The 15150-nt window shown below is 48.3% G+C and overlaps 1 long non-coding RNA gene across 1 annotated transcript; it reads right to left on the bottom strand.

Moving 5' to 3' along the window:
- Window positions 1–343: 343 nt before the first annotated feature.
- LOC119112019 (uncharacterized) lies at window positions 344–3939 on the bottom strand. The gene is made up of 3 exons (XR_005095669.1): window positions 3854–3939; window positions 1389–1535; window positions 344–1149 (listed from the first exon to the last, which is right to left on the bottom strand). It is a non-coding gene; the product is annotated as an uncharacterized LOC119112019 (long non-coding RNA).
- Between the last annotated feature and the right edge of the window lie 11211 nt (window positions 3940–15150).

Here is a 15150-nt window from a genome sequence, read left to right as displayed (position 1 = left end):
ACACGCAATAGTCTGTCAACTGCAGCACAGTTGGTCAGCTTTAAATGTATTAAAGTATTGAGGTCAATGACCTCTCCGGGATAACCACAGCCTTGGAAGGTACACGACATACAGTTGTGGGCAGGCAGCTGTACGAGCTTATCACAGACGCATGCCATGAGAAGTAGCAATCATGTCACAATAGCGCAGGTCTTTTACCGCACTGGAGCGGCCAGACATGCCTCGCTATGTCAGGAAGACTTTCTCACACGCCAATAAATCCCGTACACTAGTAAAGGCACACCCTGAGTGCTGAGATGCATGAAATTCTATCACTAGGCACAATCATCAACATTCTTCTTGACTAGATTAAAAGCGTGCGAGCACAACCAGTGTCAAAAAACATAATCAATTACAACCATGGCTGAAAAGTGTTGAACGCATTAAGCGATTATATAACAGCGGCACGGCATATTGATTAAGTAGCCAAAGCAATGCTCTCAAGTTGGTATTTTTAAAAGCACATTCTCCTTGGGGGTCACTGGTTAAACTAGCACAAACCAAAATTGTACATACAATTGTATACGTGTTCTTCACATGGGGCAAATATATAATTACCCGGTCAGTTCTCGCATATGTAGAACTGTCGACTATGAACGCATCAGACATTTGACGAGGCCACTTAGTTCAGGTACACGACAGATCTAAGCTCACTCAACGTCCTTCTCGACTAGTTAGGAGATTATGCAAGCACATCCAGGGACGCAACAGGTTGGACGTAAGCAACCATTGCTTGGCGAGCGGTGCTTTTTTACAACGCTTATCCAGTTTGGAACCAATCAGCACAATTAGTCGGAAACGCTTTCAGTCCTTCAGTCTCTGGATGGGCTCGCAATACTCATATATGTGCATGAAGGTGTGTCTTGGCAAACTAGCTATTCACGTCATGACATGCAGACGAATATAGACATCGAGCATGTTCTCTACAATAGAATAAGCCTAAGAGCTCTACAGGTATCCGGGAAAAGTCAAGGCATTTCCGATGAACGCAGTTATGTCCAATTCATGGAACGCCGTGATCACGCGGTGCATGATGATGACGGGTTTAAAGCCGAGTACGTGGATGGTGTAATCCAGCGCTCCTACCATCCACCGCTGCTGTTCAGTCCTCTAGAGAAAAAAAGGACAAGTTAATAAAAACATACATCAAGACATGGCACGAACTGAGCAGAAACATTATGAACTAGTTTTATGCCGCCCCATGTGTTATTGATCGATAAACGTTGGTCATGACCTCAAACGCACCGCATATGAGCCTGTCATATTTGCCGACTCACTACTGTTCGAAATGTGGTTTTACTAACAATTGTCAATGGAATGTCGTATCAATTCACAACAAGCAAACTTACCTCATTTCTTTGCTGATTCCACGACTGTGCTGACGCTACCTTTGGGACGGCCGCGGTTTTTCGTTACTCGCGGATGCATCATAAGATGGTGCAGAGGAGCGCCTACATCTCGCCGGGTCAACTGAGGAGCACCACTGGTAGATGGACCTGCAAAAGGAGCACGCCCGACGGTCAGATCGTCAAGGTACCAGGTCAGGTCATGAGGGGCACCAGGTCATATCATGAGGGGTGCCAGGTCAGATCATGAGGGGTACCAGGTCAGATCAGTGGGGGGTACCAGGTCAGATCATGAGGGGTACCAGGTCAGATCATGAGGGGTACCAGGTCAGATCATGAGGGGTACCAGGTCAGATCATGAGGGGTACCAGGTCAGATCATGAGGGGTACCAGGTCAGATCATGAGGGGTACCAGGTCAGATCATCAGGGGTAACAGGTCAGATCATTGGGGGTACCAGGTCAGATCATCAGGGGTAACAGGTCAGATCATTAGGGGTACCAGGTCAACCATCAGGGGTTTGACATCAGATCTGGTACCCACCCCCTGGTGGCCTGACCTGGTAATTATGACCCTAGTAGTCTGATCTGGTGACCCCATACAGTGATGATGATGATGATGGTCTGATCATCAGGAGCACCAGGTCAGATCACCAGGCATAAGGCACCATGCCAAACAGGCAGGGGGCACAGGTACCAGGTCAGACCAGCTGGCAGCAGCTGAGCCAGGTCAGACCATCAGCGATCGGGTACCCTATCGGGTGGCAGGAATACCAGGCCAGACCACTAAGCACAGGGGTACCAGGTGAGACCATCAGGGGCAGGTCCAGGAGTACCAGGTCTGGCCACCAGGGGCCACAGTACAAGGAGGTAGGAATACCTCACCAGACTCTCAAGGGCAGTAATATCGGGTCAGGGACCCCTGACCTGGAACTGCTGCCATCTGATGCATCAAATGGGTCTCTTGAATAGAGAGTGCCTCCTAACCCAGTATAGGGCTTCCTAGCTTGTAACACAGCCTCTCAAGCCAGTGACGGGCTCACCATAACACAACATTGAGCCTTCTGATCTAGAACACCAGGGGCCAGGGTGCCAGATGGCAGGAGTACTACATTAGACTATCAGGGGCAGAGATCAGGGCCAGACCATCAGTGTTATATGCAAAAGTTATCAAGGCTGTACACCATGTACAATGTTTAAAGCCTAGTTTGGCTCAACAACTGATATGTAATGCAGGTATCACTCAGCACATCAACAGTTTTTTTACCACTGCAGAGGCTGATCAAGCCATTAAGTAATAATATTAGACAAACAAGGGCATTGGAGGGAGTCAATCCAATTTGCAACCTTGATAGGTTATGAAAACAAACTGATAAACCCGGCATGTTTGCTAGCATATTTTCTTATATATAAATATATATATATATATATATATATATATATATATATATATATATATACATATACATATATACATATATATATATATATATATACTCTACTTTTAAATAAGTTCACACACATGCAAAGAGTATGTGAACATTGCAACAACCGATCATGTTTATTGTTTGCATTCTAGTCTAAGTGGGTTATGAAATACATGTTGATAAGGCTAACATCTCCAGTCACATCTTTTCTTACCTCACCAGATCCAAATTTGATTTTCAAACACAGCTGCCATTTGCCTAAAGTTTGTAAAATGGATAAATAGCTGTTTTTGGTCACTCGTGTTTTGTTACAATCATGTACCTTGCTCACAAGATATCTGCTTGTCAATGCTAGAGTTTGAAAAACACTTATCATTCCCAGCTGTTACTTTACAGCTTTCAAGCAATTCTGCTAGGAGTATATAAGTATTTGTCAAATCTTTTCTTGAATCAATGCCACCTGTTGTAAAATTCTTTCCAGCATTTAAACAAAATCCACAGATTTTGATTTGAACACCTTTGACGGGGTGGCACCATGGATTTTCAGTTTGGAGGATGGATTTTCAAGGGGCCTCCTAAGCAAAATGGGGTTGCCTCACAGGGGGCCTCCTGGGAAATGATGTCTTGAAAGTTGAAAGGGAAAGAAAAATTGCAGGCATATGCTCCTTTACCAACTTGTTATAACCATTATATCCAGGTAAATAGATGTTGACAATTAAAAACACTGGACCCTCTAATTTTGCAACAAAAAGCAATGGTAGCATACAACGTGGCCTCCTGCCACATGAAAGGGCTTTGTCACCAAAAAACAGCATACTTTCACTTCACAAAAGGAGTCCTCAAAGTTTAAGGGAATCCTGATTTGGAACTGCTGTCATCCACCTGCCTGCCGGCAAAGGGGGCGGGGACAGCCCCTGTGCCACTGCTGCGTCGTCCCTGGTTGAAAGCACCATGATTTTGACCTACACCTTGTCTCTGGCTACGCGTTCCTATTTAAGGAAATTACCTCACTTGATCCGTGGCTCGATTCTGTATGCACATACCTTCATGCACGCACATTGCTGGCCCACCGCACACGCCCACACCCACCCCTCGGCACGCCCCGCATTCAAAACCACGCGTTCGCGCGGACGCGGTCGCAAACGCAGTCGAGTGCGCATGCGCAAACTTGACATCATAAATCTGACTCGATTTACACAGTAGTGCAGTTGTGTGTAAATCGGCTCGGATCCGACGTGCATTTACACAAGAGGTTTTGACAGGAGCCACAGAAGCCGATTTACACAGGAGCCGATTGGTTTTGAGTATATCGACTCATGAGTCGATATACACGCTCCTTATTATTATAGCACACTATTCTACAGTTCCATTCAACCACCATGCGCCAAATGTGACGCAAATATGTGCGCCCAATTGGCCGCTTTCGAACTGCTCCGTCGGATGCGTATCGATACGCCCAAAGTTCAGGAAGTCCAGTGGTCAAAAAGTCCAGAATGGCAGCATTTAGCGTTCATAACGTCCAGAAAACGTCCAAAACCCCTGGACAGAGGAGAATCATGACGTCCAGTGTTCATAAAGTCCAGTGCTCATAAAATCCAGCGCGCGTGAGATCCACGGTTTGGGGCACTCATCCCCCTGTCATCCCTCAACGTCTGTCAGTCTTGCAGCAGATTGATATATATATATATATATATATATATATATATATATATATATATATATATATATATATATGTAGTTGGATATTCCGGGACGTCACGATCGCCTCCAAATTTGGTGTGCATGACCTTCTTGGCATTCTGATTCCGAAAATCATTGCCTTTGGTGTGGAATTTTGCGTAATTTTGGAGTTATACGCCGCGTAACATCCCAATGTGATATTGCGGGGCGCCTCAATTGCCTCCAAATTTGGTGTGCAGGGCCTTCTCAACACGCTGATTCCGAAAATCACTGCTTTTGGGGTGGAATTTTGCGTAATTTCCGAGTTATACGCCGCGTAACGCAACAGTTGAATATTCCGGGGGTGTCTCGATTGCCTTAAAATTGGGTGTGCAGGGCCTTCTCAACACGCTGATTCCGAGAATCACTGCCTTTGGGGTGGAATTTTTCGTAATTTCCGAGTTATACGCCGCGTAACACAACAGTTGGATATTGCGGGGCGTCTCGATTGCCTTGAAATTTGGTGTGCAGGGCCTTCTCAACAAGCTGATTCCGAAAATCGAAGTGCAGCGTCTCCACCACGGTCAGCAGCAGCGGGCTGATGTGGCCGGCCAGCCAACAACATGGGCATGGCGTGCACAAGTAGCATACGCTGTTCGACCAGCGTCACCAGCGTCCTTGGGAGATAAGACAGACGGTGACATCACCCAAATCTTCATGCTTCAGCGGTGGGGCACGATTGGTTTGATCACCAGCGACATCTTGTCAGATTTTGGTCAGGACAAAAAATGCCCGTGACTACGTCGGACTACCACTCCACCACCTTAAAGGTCAGAAAAGAAACAAAGCTGAAAGCGATGCCACTGGGTGATGCCACCAAGTCAATGATATCACATACCACACAGTTATCACTCACATGTCGCGAACTGACCTTCTCCAGTAAACTGATACGGACAGGCCCAAAGGCGAATTCCAGGACACATATTCCAAAGAGCAACTGAGGTGTCACGCGTCGTATAACTCGGAAATTATGCAAAATTCTACCCTAAAGGCCGTGATTTTCGGAATCAGCATGTCGGGAAGGCCCTGCACACCAAATTTCAAGGCAATCGAGACGCCCTGCAATATGACATTGGGATGTTACGCGGCGTATAACTCGGAAATTACGCAAAATTCCACCCCAACGACAGCGATTTTCAGAAGGCTGAGCGTATACACCCTCCAAAATGCAGGGCGGTTACGCACCGGGCTTATACACCCTCCAAAACGGAGGGCGGTTACGCACCGGGCTTATACACCCTCCAAAAATCTTTCAGATGCTTGTACGTGTCAGGCATACGTGCATTGGCAGCCTTGGAGGCAAGGAAGCGCAAAAATGCAGAATCCCGCGCGAGAAGTCGGTTCTATGCGTGATAAACATCAGACGATAACTGTGGTATTGTAGCGCAGCGAATTACGGCAGTGTTTCAACATGTCCCGCTGCGCTGTTTGGAAATATAACCAGCTCACAAGTTGATTGCGACGCGCCAGGCCACGTGTATGGGGTTGTGCCTGAAATTATGGTGTGTTTGAAGCTTTTGTGTGGTGTGCGCGAAAGCTAAGGAAGTGTATTGTACCCGGTGCTGTTTGTGTGTGCGGTAGCCATTTGTTAACTTGATGGTAATGTTAAAGGCACAGGTTTTTCTCCATGATTTTAGTGTAAGGCGGCATTGGGCCGCTAGTTACATGGAGTTGAGAATGCCTTATGACCAACGAAGTCGGTGCGCCCCAAAGCCCAAATCATTGCAGGGAGTTGAGTGCCTTGCTTGCTGGCCTGCACTATGCTTGATTGTGTGTGTTCTGTTTCTATAGCTGCATTTTTGAGGACATGTATGAACCTGGTGGTACAAAATGTACCACATTATTGATATTGTGTGTTGTGAAGATGATGCATCTATTCAGTTAATCCAGACACTGCTCAGATAACTAGCCTCTTTTTTGATTTTTTGTTTGAAATAATTTTGAGGTATGAGATATGAGCAGTACAAATGACAGCTAGCAAACATAATGCTGTGAATATTTATGTGTAGGATTAGGTTGCAGTCTCATCTGATTATGACTGTTTTGGGGACTGGATCCCATGTCACATCAATTTTTCATCGTCACATCATCGTCCATAGGTATGTGAGTGCATGTAAGCACATTATGTGATGGATATATAATTTCCATGAAAGTGACAAGATATGACATTTTTGTAGCTGTTCCATTGCATGCTTTGTGGTTGAAGCTTCATATTTTGCTGTATGAGTCTAATTATATCAAGGGTATCATAAAGGCTAGCTCTTCCCTTGAAACCTGATGATAACTACAGCACTGTACTTTTTTTGCTTAGATATACCAGGGACCTGCAATGAAATTGTCAGAGACAGGTACCCAAGAGGGAGATGTGGAAAGAGGGGTGTCTGCAGTCCTTATGGTGAGAAGAACCATCACAAGGCTGTGCTGCTGTGAATAGACATTGGATGTGCATTGGTGCCCTAAGCCACCAAGAGTGAGAACTGTGTATGCTGCATAGAAAATAAATGTTGTGACCGGGTCTTTCACGTATGTCCCATTGTCATTGATATTTAGAATAAGGACACTGTATGGCTGCTCCTGGTATTTGGAAAATCATGCTGTAGTGTGTTATGCATGGATAGATACAGGCAGGCTGTGCACTAGGCATTGTCTAATTGTTACAAAAAAGTTTGCCTTTTTTTGCAGACAAGTTTAAATTTTTACCTCTGAAAATGATGAAATCTACATTTCAAACAAGACATGAGCAGAGCAGTAGCTTTTATGCAGCAGCTTCAAAATTGATTTCCTTACCTGCACATGGCTCTTGAATGTTTTTCAAAGGTTGTAGTAAGTTGTAACAAATGACAGGTTTTGATCTCTTCAGGCACTAAGATGACCTGATGCAGGATTATAAGTGATTATATTGGATTCCTGTGGGATAAGCAATCTGGAAACATGCATGACATGACTAGCATACTGTGTGTCATGTTGGCCTCATATGACCTCATCTTGACATCCTACCTACATCTTGGCTATGTAATGACCAGAACATATTGCAGCTGACATGTAGGCTGCATAACACAGTCAAAATGAACATGAAAATATTTTGAATAAGATCGCATGAATACAGCAAATTATCACCGTAACCTTTGGAATAACCTTGACCTGACCCATTGTGTCATCTACATATTCATGACACAGCATCCTCATTTACCCAAAGAGCATATACTTTTTGAGGAAATGAAACACTCCAATTGACCCAGCCCCTGAAAACATTTAATGGGGGTCTGCAGACCTTTGCCCTGACCTTGACCTTTCATGTCAGCATGATTTCTAGTTGTTTCTTTAAGATGCGCCCGTGTACCTTCGGTTTGCATATATATTTCCAACTTAGGCAATTAATTCCCGAAAAAGCTTTGCGAGAGTTTTGTCTCCCGGCCTTCCATCCCAGGTCGCGCGGCTGGGACGCCAGCTAATCAATTATTGATAAACCTTGCAGCCGATATTATGGCATATTCGGAGAAGAAATAGTCTTGTTATAGTCTTGTTGGATGGGAAGGTGTATGATTTAACCAAGGCCGTCGCCTCTAATGTGTTCTTTTGTGTATATTGCTTGCATCTTGAGAAAATGCTAACATGAAGCATGAAAAAATGAAAATGAAAAAGTTCTTGATTTCGCATCACCCAACTTAGGTATGGCGCGACCGAAACAAAGCAGGCTATTTCGTTTCTCCCAGCAAACTGACGAGCAGTTGCATGTCGGGACCCGAAACCGGTACAGAATGGCCCATTTCAGTCACCCGTTATGCAACATAGCAGCATCTCGGCGCCAGCTCTGCACCGAAGGTACAAGAGCCGCACCTGTGCCATGAAGCACAGGTTAGTACCTTCCAAATTTTGCCTTTTCTCAGCCAATGGCTGCTGACACCAAGGCGTAGTCGGTGAAAGAAACAAGGACAGCTTCTTATCGCTGAATCTGTGGTGGCGACGTAGAAATAATGTTGCCTACGTCCTCCTTCATCTCTGGCGGCAAGCAGGCGTGATTCGACGCAGTATTTTTGGTGTCATGTAAACCACAGATGAACACCACGTCATCAAATCGTTTACAGTTCATGCATTGGTATATGTCGCAGCACGTCGACAGGTACTGATGCGCTTTTTCCCCATGCTGCACAGTCTCATCGTCGTCGCAACGGGAAACCCACTATAGGTTATGTGGGAACTGGACAAAAGGGAAACAGCGGCATCAGAGGCCGAGCCCGAGGATTGCCTTGCCCTGCAGTTTTTAGTATCATAATTGTAAAACCTGCATACCACTTGAATAATCTCACACAATGATACCCCCGGGGCACAGACAGCGGCGGCACACATAGCATGCTCCCCCCCCCCGCCCCCTCCCTTAGGATCCCCAAGGGCTCGCTCAGAGCCCTTGGTATCGACGGTTGAGGGCCCGTTTTGAGCGCCCAAGGGTCTGACTGGGGGTCGCATTAAGGTGCCTGACGCTGCTGGCTGGGCTTACAAATACCAGTCAGAGGGCTCTTTGTATCGATTACAGGGGACCCCTGCGTCGATAAGAGCCAATCGGTCGGTTGGGCACTACCAGAACCAAACATCCGGCTCCTCGGCAGTCAAGGTCTGAAGACCCATTTCTAAAGCAACGGCAAAGCCGGGGTTCCCATGTCGCCCAGGGTCCCGAAGCGCCTGACAAGGTCCCGCGTTGGGAAGGTATCCCAAGGCCGTCAAGAGCCGTGTTCGAGGGGATCCGAAGACCTTGGGACCAAAGCTCAAGGGCCTGGGCGGAAGACAGAAGGGCCAAAGTGCTGGCTGTAGGTTACGACTCTCCGCTGGTAGCGCCGTAGCCTCAAATATCAGTCACGACGTCTCTTCCACCGATTGGGGACCCCTAGGGTAATTTGGGCCCCTATTTCAGCAAGACATCACCAACACCGAGCAATTGTTTTCGTGCCGGTCGGAGCCCTGAGAGCCCGCTTCCCAAGCATGGACGAGGCCGAGCGCGAGGATTGCATTGGTGTGGACCCCTGCGACAACGAGAAGCCCTTGTGGCGGTCAGTGTCCCACAGTGCCCAACAGTAACTGCTCTTAGGCTTCCAGCCACAACAGCTAGCCAACTCATCTGTCGTCTGAATGCATCGCGTCTATCTGGGTGCCAATGTTGTGGTTACCAGAAAACGACTGTGCTTCATGGTAGGGTGACAATCTGGACACAACAGAAGTCTGTTGTATATAAATGTCATATTTTATTCATACCATATATTGCATATGTGTACAAAATGTAATACATAAAAGGCATATGTAAATTATAATTTATAAAACGCATATGTAAAGCATAATGTACAAAACGTATATGTATAATAAACGGAAATGACAGCTAAAGCCACGCGTCCACCGTCGGTGGTCAAGCGTGTCAGAGCAAGTCAGGGACAACGACGTGACACCACATCCGAACGTAACGACATCATGTTTGGCGCCAAAAGAAAGTAACTGTTCATCGACCCACTATAACGTAACTCTGTACAGCTACGCATAATTAACCAATACGCTGCCCCCAAACACAAGTGCACCCATGCTGCCATGGCATTCACAGATCCATGACGACCTACCGACGGCTAGGGCAGGTCGTCGTACCGCATCTGATATGGCCAGCTTAAAACAATTAGCAATTCTCAAGTCCAAAAGAAGACGGCTGAACTACTTGTCACTCAAGGCAGCCTATGCTCTGGGGGAAACTACCGCTGCTTGCACAATGGACAGACACATGCACCCATACCGATAACATAACCAACAGAGCAGCGCGTGCTGAACCACATTTCACACACACACACACACACACACACACACACACACACACACACACACACACACACACACACACACACACACACACACACACACACACACACACACACACACACACACACACACACACACACACACACACACACACACACACACACACACACACACACACACACACACACACACACACACACACACACACACACACACACACACACACACCACATTGCACGGAGGCACCAATCAGGTGGTCCTCCCCACAACCACACAACCAATCACGTTCTTCATCGAACTGGCCCACCCAAGCCAGGAGCATCTTCCACGCAGATCGGGTGAAGCAATGTCCCAGAGAAAGCAGTACATCTGGATTCGCTTTCAGCCTGCCGAGGTGGATGATATCCCAGGCCCGTACGTCCCCTTCACCGAACGGGCCTTCATTCGGTGAGTTCTTGAGAATCCAGCGTAGCATGGCTGCAACAAGGGCCAGTAAGATATATTTTGCACTATGGAACGCGCGAGATGATAGCAGAAGTGAACGTTACGGTGGAAGAGATGACCCAAGATTAGAACATACGAATCCAGTAACCCATGTAAAATTGTGAAACTAGATTTCCTCGCTGCGTTGCAGCATTAGTTTCTGATTCCTCGCAGGCAGCAGTGCACTGACATGGAGCGTGCGCGGGCTTCTGTTTCAATAGCTTTCGCCTCAAAATGGGCTGCCCTTGGAAATGAAGCCGGGAAAATTATCGTCGACAACATATGGGACCTCGGACCTGTGCATACCTTCAGCACATGGTGCCCAAAGCATGACGAAAAGTGCGACTGTGTTTCATCTCAATGCCGGTTACAGTGCACTACGTCGTGACCTCTATGTTCTTCACGGCTCAATATTTCTGGTTTGAAGCCAAAGCGTATTGCATACGTGGGAATCGTGACATGGGCCGTTTCCCATCGAATCAATGGGCCTTCGTGCCGGACGGTGTCGGGATGACATGACAATTTGCAAACGCCTTCACCAGGTCCTTCGTCGCACGTTTCTGTCCGCTGTAGGTCCCGGAGAACAAATCCTTATACGCTGAAGAAGGCGCAGCTATGTTTTAAGCTCGCAGGCGAGTGCCGGTCAACTCGAAGCCACAGATAGGCCCGCACTGTTGGTAATACACTCACTGTTGACAAGCAGAGAGAGAAAGAGAGGGGGAGGGAGGGAGGGAGGGAGGGAGGATGGAAGGAAGGAAGGAAGAAAGGAAGGAAGGAAGGAAGGAAGGAAGGAAGGAAGGAAGGAAGGAAGGGAGGGAGGGAGGGAGGGAGGGGGGGAGGGAGGCAGCGAGACAGGGAGGCAGGGAGGGAGGGAGGGAGGGAGGGAGAGAGAGAGAGAGAGAGAGAGAGAGAGAGAGAGAGAGAGAGAGAGAGAGAGAGAGAGAGAGAGAGAGAGAGAGAGAGAGAGAGAGAGAGAGAGAGAGAGAAGGCGAAAGAGCAATAGAGCGATAACGCGATAGTGAGCGATAAAGCGACAGAGAGCGATAAAGCGAAAGAGAGCGATACAGCGATAGAGAGCGATACAGCGATAGAGAGCGATAGAGCGAGGGCGAGAGAGCGAGAGAGCGAAAGAGAGTTGTAAGCCATCACTTGACACGTAATATCCCAATTGCAAGTCGTCGCATCGCAGCTTTCGCAAGTGCGATGAGCCATCAACAGCGAAACTGCGTAACTTACCATTCTGCTTTTCGTGGGAAAGCAGATCTGGGAAGGTCTTCAGAGTTCTCTTTTTCAGTTTTGACAGTCCGATGACGCCATGCTTCCGCGCGGTCGACCCTTGTTCTTGGTGATCTTGGCAGGTTCCTTCAGATGTTCCAGTTCGGCGACGTGCCCCAGTCGCCTCCGCATTCCTCGATCTGTGACATAATCAGAACCAGCACAAAAAGAGACCTGTTCGGAACTGCCAGCGAAAGGGACCTGGCGGCCCTCCCCGGCCTCACCCTGGCTAGAACTTCCTAAAGAGAAAACGGAGCGCGCCTCTGTAGCCACACCCTGCCTGGAGCTGTCTGCGGAGGAGACGGGGCGGGTATCTCCAGCTGCGCTCTGGCTAGAAAGTCCTGAGGAGCATCTCCAGCCACGCCTTGATCTGGAGCAGAGTTTGAAGGCTGTGACTCCAAGACAGTCCGACATCACGACAGTCCGACATCAAGGGAAAACTGAGTTCGGGGAGGGGCAAACAAGTGGAAAATAACAAACGTATCCCCCAAAACATACGGTAACAAGCAGGGACGGGTCCAGAGAGCGGGGCCACGGGACATGCTCCCCCCCCCCCCCCCCTGGGCCACGAAAGGGGCCCGTTGGCTGCGGGGGACCGACAACCGGCCGAACAGGTGCAGTTTTTAACACAAAACGCAACAAAACTGGGTATCTCTGGACTTTCAGGCGACCAAGAACAGTTGTAAGCGAAAGTGAAGGGCCTTTGGGAAGTCCCAAAAATTACTCAATGATTGGAAAAGTTGTGAACTGGCAATTTTAAGCCCCATTACACCGGCTAGGGCCCCATGCTGTTTCCGGAAACCTATATGTCACTTGCAGGTTCGTTTCGGTCGTTTAGGAGTATTTCGCATTGTCCTTCATTTCTTTGCATATGCTCCGAGGGCCCTGCGCTGTTGTTGGGGCCCTTGCTGTTAGCGTGCCGAGGAACTCTTGTCAATCACGGGCCCTTCCACGGATTATTTCCTTCCGCCAGAAAGGCTCTGTGAGCGGTAGCCGGAGTCCCATGCCTTAACCTGCCGGGATATTCTCGGTTGCCCAGCGGCCCTTTACGTGAGTGTCGGTTAACCTATCGACACACTTGCGATATGCCCATGGGTGCTCTTCATTGGTCTAGGGCGTTTCCAGTTCTCTGTCACTTGCTTAGGGCCCTACGCTCTTATCGGGGGCCTATCTAATGGCCTGCTTGGGCACACTCAGTCGTTTGGGGACCGTCTACACCAAGTTTTTGATACTTCTTTCCTGAATGGGGGCCTACGCTTCTGTGGGGGGGGGGAGGGCTATCTGATAACCTGCTCGGGCACATTCTATCGTTCGGGGGGAGCCTCTATATTGGGCCTTAGGCACATGCTATTTGAATGGGGCTCTACGCAATTGTTGAGGGCCCCCTCTGTTCGCCTCCTCGCCCACACTGGATTGCTGGTGGGCCCTGCACATCGGTTCTCAGTGTTTGAATTTAGGGCCCTCTGCCAATATCGGGGTTATCTAATAACCTGTTCAGGTACACCCATCTTTCGGGACCCTCCGCATGGAGTTTTAGGTATTTCTTATTTGAATGGAGGGCCTTAAGCTCCTGTCGGGGCCCCAATCTGATAAGATACTCGGGCCCATTCGATCGTAGGGGACCTCCACGTCTGGTTTGGGGTACTTCTTTTCTAATGGAGTGCCCTCCGCTCTTTTTGGGGGCCCTATCCGTTAACCAGCTCTGGCGCACTTGGTTATTCGGGGCCTTCTACATCGTGCCGTGGGTAATTCACATTTGAACGGAAGGCCCTACGCTCTTGCCGGATTCCCATCTGTTAACCTGCTCGGACACACTCGAATATCCGAGGGCCCTCCACATTGTGTCTTGGGTACTTCCTATCTGAACGGAGGGACCTATGCGCTTGTCGGGGACCCCATCTGTTCGCCAGTTTGGCCACGTTGGGTTGTTCGAGGGCCCTAAATATTGGGTCTTGGTGTTGGAATTTAGGGCCCTACACTCCTGTCTGGGTCATCTGGTAATCTGCTCGGGTATACTCCATTTTTCGGGTGTCCTCCACACTGGATTTTGAGTACTTCTTATTTGAATGAAGTGCCCTGCGCTCTTGTCGGGCACCTTCTGATACGCTACTCGGGCACATTGCATCATTCTGGGGCCGCTTACTTAAGATCTTCAGTGCTTCCCAATCGAATGGAGGGCCTTACGCTCTTGTTGGAAGTCCTATTTGTTAACCTGCTCGGGCACACTCGAACATTCGGGGGCCCTCCACATTGGGTCTTGGGTGTTTCCTTTTTGAATGGAGGGCGCTACGCTTTTGACTGGGCCCTATATGCTTGCTTGGTCTGATAGTCTGGATCATTCAAGGGTCCTCTGCATTGGGTCTTGAATACGTCCTATTTGAATGGAAGGTCCTACGCTCTTTTTGGGAGCCTTATCTGTTCACCTGCTCGGGCACACTCGATCATTTAGGGGCCGTCTGCATTAAGTCTTGAATACTTCCTATATGAATGGAGGGCCCCAAGCTCTTGATGGGGGCCGTATATGCTAACCTGTTTTGGCGCACTCGATCGTTCAGAGCCCTACTCATCGCGTCCTGAGTATTTCTTATTTGAATAGATGGCTCTATGTGCTTAGCGGGCCCTATTTATTCAGCTGCTCGGGCCGGTGGCGGATGCAGAGGGTGGGGGGCAGGAGGGAGAGGCACAGGACCATGTCCCATTGACCACGCCAAGGGAACCTAAAGGCTCCGAAGGGGCTCATAACCGGCCGGACGGGCGCAGTTTCCTTACAACAAACGCACAACAAAATTGGATGCATTTAGGCCCACAGATGACCAAGAACCATTGCCAGCAAAAGTAAAAAGTTCATAAGTAAACGAAGTTCATTCTTCGCTGATTGAGAGAGTGTCGCTTGAGGAAAATTTTGGGGCTCATTACGCTGTCTAGATGCATTACGCTGTTAGCTGCCTGTCTCTATATGTCCACTTGCTGCGTCAATATGATCGCTAAGGGGCTTTCCACGTTACCCTTGACCTCTTCCCATTTTTTCGTAGGGCCCAATGTGCTGTTGGGACGCTACCTGCTTCCATGCTTGAGC

Source organism: Pollicipes pollicipes, unplaced genomic scaffold, assembly GCF_011947565.3.
Source record: "Pollicipes pollicipes isolate AB1234 unplaced genomic scaffold, Ppol_2.1 Scaffold_7261;HRSCAF=8764_pilon_pilon_pilon, whole genome shotgun sequence".
Classification (NCBI taxonomy): domain Eukaryota; kingdom Metazoa; phylum Arthropoda; class Thecostraca; order Pollicipedomorpha; family Pollicipedidae; genus Pollicipes; species Pollicipes pollicipes.
This window is presented reverse-complemented; position numbering and strand designations above follow the sequence as displayed.